General features: G+C 51.5%; 1 non-coding gene across 1 annotated transcript; it reads left to right on the top strand.

Annotated features, from left to right (window-relative positions):
- The first annotated feature begins 8132 nt into the window (after positions 1 to 8132).
- On the top strand, positions 8133 to 8205 carry trnat-agu (transfer RNA threonine (anticodon AGU)). Its single transcript has one exon. It is a non-coding gene; the product is annotated as a tRNA-Thr (tRNA).
- Positions 8206 to 8828: the final 623 nt, after the last annotated feature.

Genomic DNA, 8828 nt, shown 5'->3' with positions numbered 1-8828 from the left:
TCTCAATAAAAAGGCTCTTGCAAGAGGCCCGAGTCAGACCTCATTCGATGATCGCTGTATGCATAGCGACGAATGACTCTCCACTTGCAAGTGTTTAAAAAGGCATACTGTCTCCCGTTGTGGTTCTTGCAAAAATAAGTTAGAGTCAGAACATCTCCAATACACGGCACTCCGGTTGGTCCAGCGATAGCCGGCCGGCGTCCTACGCCCCGGTACGCGGAGCCGTACGATACTGGCCCGGGGTGCTCCATGATGACTGTGGGGCATCCCGGTAAACGATATAGCATGTTTGAGAAGAGCCTGGTGCTAAATAACTTGCATACGACCTGATTCTGGGTCAGGGTCTCGTAAGTAGCAGAGCAGCCACATCGCTGCGATCTATTGAGAGTCAGCCCTCAATCCAACCTTTTGTCGGCCGGTGTCACCTCCGGGAGCCGGTTCGGCATCCCTCCCGCCGGGGTAGGCTGCTACCAGGGGAGTCGTCCGACTCTGAAGAATATCCGCCGCGGCGGAAGACAGCGGTCACCTCCAGCACTTCCATACATCCAGCCACAGAGGTGGCACTTCCACACTTCCAGCCACGGAGGTGGCTCTTCCACTCTTCCAGCCACGGAGGTGGCTCTTCCACACTTCCAGCCACCTCCTCCAGCCACGGAGGTGGCTCTTCCACACTTCCAGCCACGGAGGTGGCTCTTCCACACTTCCAGCCACGGAGGTGGCTCTTCCACACTTCCAGCCACGGAGGTGGCTCTTCCATACCTCCAGCCAAGGAGGTGGCTGGCTGGTAGCGCCACACTTCCATACTTCCAGCCACGGAGGTGGCTGGCCGGTACTTCCATACTTCCAGCCACGGCGCTGGCGAAAATTGCACTAAGTGCGAAAGCCCATTCATTTACAACAGCGTGTCCGCCAGGCGGCGACATTTCCCCGTTACCGGAGGCTGCGCGGCGGGAGATGATCTGAGCGCATCCGAGCGGCTGGCACTCTGCGCCGGCGTGGTTGAGCGGCAGGCCTCGGCACTTTGGGTGGATCTTCGAGCCACGGTGGTGGCACTTCCATATTTCCAGCCACGGAGGTGGCTGGCCGGTACTTCCATAGCTCCAGACACGGAGGTGGTACTTCCACACTTCCATAGCTCCAGAGCCTCGGAGGTGGCACTTCCATACATCCAGCCACGGTGGTGGCCCTTCCATACTTCCATAGCTCCAGCCACGGAGGTGGCACTTCCATACATCCAGCCACGGAGGTGGCTCTTCCATACTTCCATACCACCAGGCACGGAGGTGGCTCTTCCATACTTCCATATCTCCAGCCACGGAGGTGGCTGCACTTCCAGACTTCCATAGCTCCAGCCACGGAGGTGGCACTTCCATACATCCAGCCACGGAGGTGGCTCTTCCATACTTCCATAGCTCCAGCCACGGAGGTGGCTGCACTTCCAGACTTCCATAGCTCCAGCCACGGAGGTGGCTCTTCCATAGCTCCAGCCACGGAGGTGGCTCTTCCATACTTCCATACCACCAGCCACGGAGGTGGCTCTTCCATAATTCCATAGCTCCAGCCACGGAGATGGCTGGCTGATACCTCCTTACTTCCATAGCTCCAGCCACGGAGGTGGCTTGCTCGTACCCCCATAGGTCCATACTTCCATAGCTCCAGCCACGGAGGTGGCTGGCTGGTTCCTCCATACCTCCATACTTCCATAGCTCCAGCCACGGAGGTGGCTGGCCGGTACTTCCATACCTCCATACTTCCAGCCACGGAGGTGGCTGGCTGGTACTTCCATACTTCCATACTTCCAGCCACGGAGCTTTCAAAAATTGCACTAAGTGCGAAAGCCCATTCATTTACAATGGCACACTTGCACACTTCCAGCCACGGAGCATGCTGGCACTTCCACACTTCCAGCCACGGAAGTGGCTCTGACTTCCACACTCCCAGCCACGGAGCATGCTGGCACTTCCACACTTCCAGTCACGGAGGTGGCTGGCACTTGCACACTTCCAGTCACGGAGCATGCTGGCACTTCCAGCCACGGAGCATGCTGGCACTTCCACACTTCCAGCCACGGAGGTGGCTGGCACTTGCACACTTCCAGCCACGGAGGTGGCTCTGACTTCCACACTTCCAGCCACGGAGCATGCTGGCACTTGCACACTTCCAGCCACGGAGCATGCTGGCACTTCTACACTTCCAGCCACGGAGGTGGCTCTGACTTCCACACTTCGAGCCACGGAGCATGCTGGCACTTCCACACTTCCAGCCACGGAGCATGCTGGCACTTCCACACTTCCAGCCACGGAGGTGGCTGGCACTTGCACACTTCCAGCCACGGAGGTGGCTCTGACTTCCACACTTCCAGCCACGGAGCATGCTGGCACTTGCACACTTCCAGCCACGGAGCATGCTGGCACTTCTACACTTCCAGCCACGGAGGTGGCTCTGACTTCCACACTTCGAGCCACAGAGCATGCTGGCACTTCCACACTTCCAGCCACGGAGCATGCTGGCACTTCCACACTTCCAGCCACGGAGGTGGATGGAACTTGCACACTTCCAGCCACGGACCATGCTGGCACTTCCACACTTCCAGCCACGGAGGTGGCTCTTTCTTCCTTCCATCCATCCATCCATCCATCCATCCATCCATCCATCCATCCATCCTTGCTTGGAAGCTGGAAGTGGAAAAAATCCTCCACCTGCTTGGCCGAGGTTCTGGAAGCCAGCGGCTCGCAGAATGTTGACAAAGTTTCACTGGAAGGAAAAGAAAAGAGGCGTCCGAGTGCGCATTTCACCTACCGCCGATTGTCCGCTAGAGGGAAGCGTTACTCCGTCGCAGAATCTGCGCCGACGCACTCGGCACCCGCGAACTTATGGTGGCGGTGTTCTGGGTGGAAAAAGGCCCCCCGAGTGGTAGAAAAAAATCTGACTTTGTCTTTTAGGTGGAAATTAATGCCAACGTTTGAAATGCGCTAGCAGGGGTTGACCAGGGCCCGGTAAAAGTGCTTGGCCGAGGTTCTGGAAGCCTGGTTCGGCGTGATCTTGCCCAAAAAGCCGCTCCTCAGCTCCAGCTGGAAGTCCAAAAAAAGAACCAGGGCCCGGTAAAAGTGCTTGGCCGGGGTTCTGGAATTCTGGTTCGGCGTAATTTTGCCCAAAAAGCCGCTCCTCAGCTCCAGCTGGAAGTGCAAAAAAAGAACCAAGGCCCGGTAAAAGTGCTTAGCCGAGGTTCTGGAAGCCCGGTTTGGCGTGATCTTGCCCAAAAAGCCGCTCCTCACTTCCAGCTGGAAGTCCAATAAATCATCCATGGCCCGGTAAAAATGCTTAGCCGAGGTTCTGGAAGCCCGGTTCGGCGTCACTTAGTCGAAATTCGGCCTCTCTACTTCCAGCTGGAAGTCCAAAAAAAAGAACCAGGGCCCGGTAAAAATGCTTAGCCGAGGTTCTGGAAACCCGGTTCGGCGTCACTTAGTCGAAATTTGGCCTCTCTACTTCCAGCTGGAAGTTCAAAAAATCATCCATGGCCCGGTAAAAATGCTTAGCCGAGGTTCTGGAAGCCCGGTTCGGCGTCACTTAGTCTAAATTTGGCCTCTCTACTTCCAGCTGGAAGTTCGAAAAATCATCCATGGCCTGGTAAATATGCTTAGCCGAGGTTCTGGAAGCCCGGTTCGGCGTCACTTAGTCGAAATTCGGCCTCTCTACTTCCAGCTGGAAGTCCAATAAATCATCCATGGCCCGGTAAAAATGATTAGCCGAGGTTCTGGAAGCCTAAGTCGGCTTGATATTGCCGAATTTCGGCCTCTATACTTCCAGCTGGGAGTCCAAAAATTCATCCATGGCCCGGTAAAAATGCTTGGCCGAGGTTCTGGAAGCCTAAGTCGGCTTGATATTGCTGAAATTCGGCCTCTATACTTCCAGCTGGAAGTCCAAAAATTTATCCATGGCCCGGTAAAAATGCTTAGCCGAGGTCCTGGAAGCCTAAGTCGGCTTGATATTGCCGAAATTCGGCCTCTATACTTCCAGCTGGAAGTCCAAAAATTCATCCATGGCCCGGTAAAAATGCTTGGCCGAGGTTCTGGAAGCCTAAGTCGGCTTGATATTGCTGAAATTCGGCCTCTATTCTTCCAGCTGGAAGTCCAAAAATGTATCCATGGCCCGGTAAAAATGCTTAGCCGAGGTCCTGGAAGCCTAAGTCGGCTTGATATTGGCGAAAATCGGCCTCTCTACTTCCATGGGTGATGCGTATAGGTACCAGGGTGATGCATTTAGGTACCGGGGAGATGCGTTCAGGTACCAGGGGAAGCGTTTAGGTACCAGGGGAAAGCGTTTAGGTACCAGGCTGTTGCGTTTAGGTACCAGGGTGATGCGTTCAGGTACCAGGGGAAAGCGTTTAGGTACCAGGGTAATGCGTTTAGGTACCAGGGTGATGCATTTAGGTACCAGGGCGATGCATTTAGGTACCAGGGCAGCTGCGTTTAGGTACGAGCAGAGCATAAATTTTAGGTACCAGGCGCTGGGGTACCCGGGCTAAGCTGCAGTACCCTTTTTGGTCTTCAGGTGCGCCAGAGTACATTGGTTTGATCCCACTAGTCAGTGTACCCATCGACTTTCCCCCCCCGTTTTCCAAAACACCATCAGAACGAGTATGGGGGGGACCCCTTAGGGTAATGCCAGCGCAACACCAATCCGCTCCGCGCTGGTTCCCATGTCGGCTACGGATGAATAAAACCAGCCTGTCCCCCCTGGAGCTCACGAGACACAGAATTTTTTCTAAGTGCCACCCTTCTTCCGAGCTAAAGTGTCCGCTCCGCGCTGGTTCCCCCGTCGGCCTCGAATGACGAAAAATGCCGGTCTCCGCCCGGAGGTCATGACAAACGAATATTTTCTAAGTGCCACCGGCTCTGCGTGGCTACGGCCTCCGACCAGCGCCAGTTCTCGGGTCGGCCCCGAATGACGAAAAATGCCGGTCTCCGCCTGGAAGTCCCCACCAACTTGGCGAATATTTTCTAAGTGCCACCGGCTCTGCGTGGCTACGGCGTCTGTCCAACGCCGGTTCCCGGGTCGAACCCGGATGACGAAAAATGGCGGTCTTCGCTTGGAAGTCCCCACCAACTTGGCAAATATTTTCTAAGTGCCACCGGCTCTGAGTGGCTAAGGCGTCCGTCCAGCGCCGGTTCCCGGGTCGAACCCGGATGACGAAAAATGCCGGTCTCCGCCTGGAAGTCCCCACCAACTTGGCGAATATTTTCTAAGTGCCTACGGCTCTGCTGGGGTTGTGCGTCCGACCCGCGCCGGTTCTGCAGCCGGCCTCAAATGACGCAAAATCAGCCTCTCCCCCTGGAGGTCAACGCCAACTTGGCGAATGTTTTCTAAGTGCCCACGGCTCTGCAGAGCTCTGGCGTCCGCCCAGCGCCAGTTCCGCAATCGGCCTCGAATGACGAAAAATAACGGTCTCCGCCTGGAGCTCACAGCCAACTTGGCGAAAAATTTCTAAGTGCCCACGGCTCTGCCGGGCTTGTGCGTCCGACCCGCGCCAGTTCTGCAGCCGGACTCAAATGACGCAAAATCAGCCTCTCCCCCTGGAGGTCAACGCCAACTTGGCGAATATTTTCTAAGTGCCCACGGCCCTGCCGAGCTTTGGCGTCCGCCCAGCGCCGGTTCCGCAGTCGGACTCGAATGACGAAAAATAATGGTCTCCGCCTGGAGCTCACAGCCAACTTGGCGAAAATTTTCTAAGTGCCCACGGCTCTGCCGGGCTTGTGCGTCCGACCCGCGCCGGTTCTGCAGCCGGCTTCAAATGACGCAAAATCAGCCTCTCCCTCTGGAGGTCAACGCAAACTTGGCGAATATTTTCTAAGTGCCCACGACTCTGCAGAGCTCTGGCGTCCGCCCAGCGCCAAGACATCTTGTAGGAGCTATTGTGGGCCAAGTCAGATGATTGATTGAAAATTTATAGATCCCAGGGGGTGGGGAAATTCAGGCCCCAGCAGTATTCATACCACAGAGCGGGTATATAGCGGGCCTTGCATATTTGGAAACCGCTCGTGGGGTCCGACAAATAGGGGATTTTGAAGTTTCTCTTCAGAGAGAATCTTTGGCCACAAAGTGAGCAGGAGAAAGGTTTTTCACCTGTGTACGTTCTTACATTTGATTTTAAGTTTACCTTCTGAGAGAATATTTGGCCACAAACTAAACAGGAAAAAGGTTTCTAACCTGTGTGTGTTCTTATGTGTTTTGAACTATCCATTCTCTGATAATCTTTGACCACAAACTGAGCAGGAAAAAGGGTTTTCTCATCAGTGTGGGTTCTTGTGTGTGTTTTTAATGTTCCCATGTCTGAGAATTTTTGGCCACAAACTGAATAAGAAAAAGGGTTCTCACCTGTGTGTGTTCTTGCATGTGTTTTTAAGTTTACCTTCTGAGAGAATCTTTGGCCACAAACATAGCAGGAAAAAGGGTTTTCACCAGTGTGGGTTCTTGTGGGTCTTTATAAGCTTCCTTTCCCTGAGAATCTTTGGCCACAAGCTGAGTAGGAAGAATATTTTTCACCTGTGTGTGTTCTTGCATGTGTTTTTAAGTTTATCTTCTGAGAGAATCTTTGGCAACAAACTGAGCAGGAAAACGGTTACTCACCTGTTACTCACCTGTCCCATCTGAGAGAATCTTTGGCCACAAACTAAGCAGGAAATAGGTTTCTCACGGATGTGGGTATTTGTGTGTGTTTTTAAGTCACCCTTCTGAGAGAATCTTGGGCCAGGAACTGGGCAGGAAAAAGGTTTCTCACCTGTGTGTGTGTGTTCTTGTGATTATTTTTAGGTGACTGTTCCGAGAGAAGCTTTGGCCACAAACTGAGCAGGAAAAATATTTTTCACTTCTGTGTGTTCGTGCATGTATTTTTAAGTTTATCTTCTGAGAAAATCTTTGGCCACAAAGTGATCAGGAAAAAGATATCTCACCGATGTGGGTTCTTGTGTGTGTTTTTAAGTCACCCTTCTGAAAGAATTTTTGGCCACAAACTGAGCAGGAAAAAGGTTTTTCACCAGTGTGGGTTCTTGTGTGTGTTTTTAAGTCACCCTTCTGAAAGAATTTTTGGCCACAAACTGAGCAGGAAAAAGGTTTTTCACCAGTGTGGGTTCTTGTGTGTGTTTTTACCTTTGGAAAAAAAAATTCCCTCTTGTGTGTATTCTTAGGTGTAGTTTCAAACTCCTCTTATGAACAAACATTTTCCAACACTGAGAACATTTCCAGTGTTTGCTTTCAGAGTGGTATAAAATATCAGCTCCATTATCTTCTGTTGTCATGTGTTGACGATAGATGCTTCTTGCAGGCCCTTTGCTCACCTCGTGTTGACCCCCATCTATAATTTTAAATGAGAGACAAGTTGAGGACATACTGTAGATATCCTTTTTCCTTCTCTTTCCCCTCCTCTTTTATCAAAGTTGCTCTGGCTCCGCCTCCTCTTTTTTGATGAAGGGACCTTCATCCATCCATTTTCTGAACCGCTTAGTCCCCATGGGGGTCGCGGGCGTGCTGGAGCCGATCCCAGTTGTCAACGGGCAGTAGGCGGGGGACACCCTGAAGTGGTTGCCAACCAATCGCAGGTTACACAAAGACGAACAACCATTCGCACTCGCACTCTCACCTAGGGACAATTTGGAGTGCTCAATCGGCCTATCAAGCATGTTTTTGGGATGTGGGAGGAAACCGGAGTGCCCGGAGAAAACCCACGCGGGCTCGGGGAGAACATGCAAACTCCACACAGGGAGGGCCGGTGGTTGAATCGAATCCGCACCCTCCTAACTGTGAGGCGGACGTGCTACCCACTGCGTCACCGAGCCGCCACACCTGGTCCTGTTGCTCATTTATCATGGCTGTTCCTGGCTGTTGTCACATTCAAACTTGTACATAAAGGAGAATCAAAATCAGGACTCAATCCTGCTTTCCAAGACCAGCGCTTCAACCAGCTATGAGGTTCGAGCACGCTAACTGGTTCTCAAACTTGGCCAAGCTATCTAGCTTGCTCGCTGGATAGTAACATGGGAGTTAAATGTGGCTGTTGATTTGTGACATCCAGAAGACTGAGATTCGCAATATTGTACTTGAATAGTTTATAGTTGATTATTAACAATAATAGAACAGGCCTTGTAGCTCAGGGGTTAGAGCACTGGTCTAGTAAACCAGGGGTCCTGAGTTCAATTCTCTCTGAGGCCTGATAAAATGCCGTAATTTTCTGACTATAAATCGCATTTTTTTTCATAGTTTGGGTGGGGGGGCGACTTATACTCAGGAGCGACTTATATGTGTTTTTTTTCAAAAAAAATTACTTGATCATTAACACATTACTTACTAGTACAGTTGATCACCTCACATATTATTTTTAATACACTGAAAAAACTAATAGAGCAATTCAAACTTTAAAGCACAATATTCAAGTTCATGAAACAAATAAACAAAACAAAAAAAAAACAACTGAAAAAGAAATAGAGTTATTTTCAAACTAAACTGAACGAGGGTGATTTAAATTTCACCATTGGCCGTGACGCAACAACTGGGAGGGGAAAGCACTGTTTTTTTGAGTTTTTAAAAAGCACAGGTCTGGTGAAGAGAATTTAGTGTGGTGATGTAAAAAAAAAAAAAAAAAAAAACAGTAGTGGCAGCAATGCAATTTAGGATCCAAGTTCTGCTTGTGATGGACAGCATGCGAGCACACATCACGCCAGAGATGCAAATCACGAGTCCGACGGCGCGCGTACGCGGCATTGTTTACACGATCGATGATCGATGTATTTTATGATTTGGAGTGACAAATGGTTCGGTAATATTGTTGCTATATG

This window comes from Syngnathus leptorhynchus, chromosome 6, assembly GCF_054491065.1.
Source record: "Syngnathus leptorhynchus isolate UIUO chromosome 6, UIUO_Slep, whole genome shotgun sequence".
NCBI classification, from domain to species: domain Eukaryota; kingdom Metazoa; phylum Chordata; class Actinopteri; order Syngnathiformes; family Syngnathidae; genus Syngnathus; species Syngnathus leptorhynchus.
The sequence above is the reverse complement of the archived record's forward strand: the minus strand, read 5'-3'. Positions and strand labels throughout refer to the sequence as shown.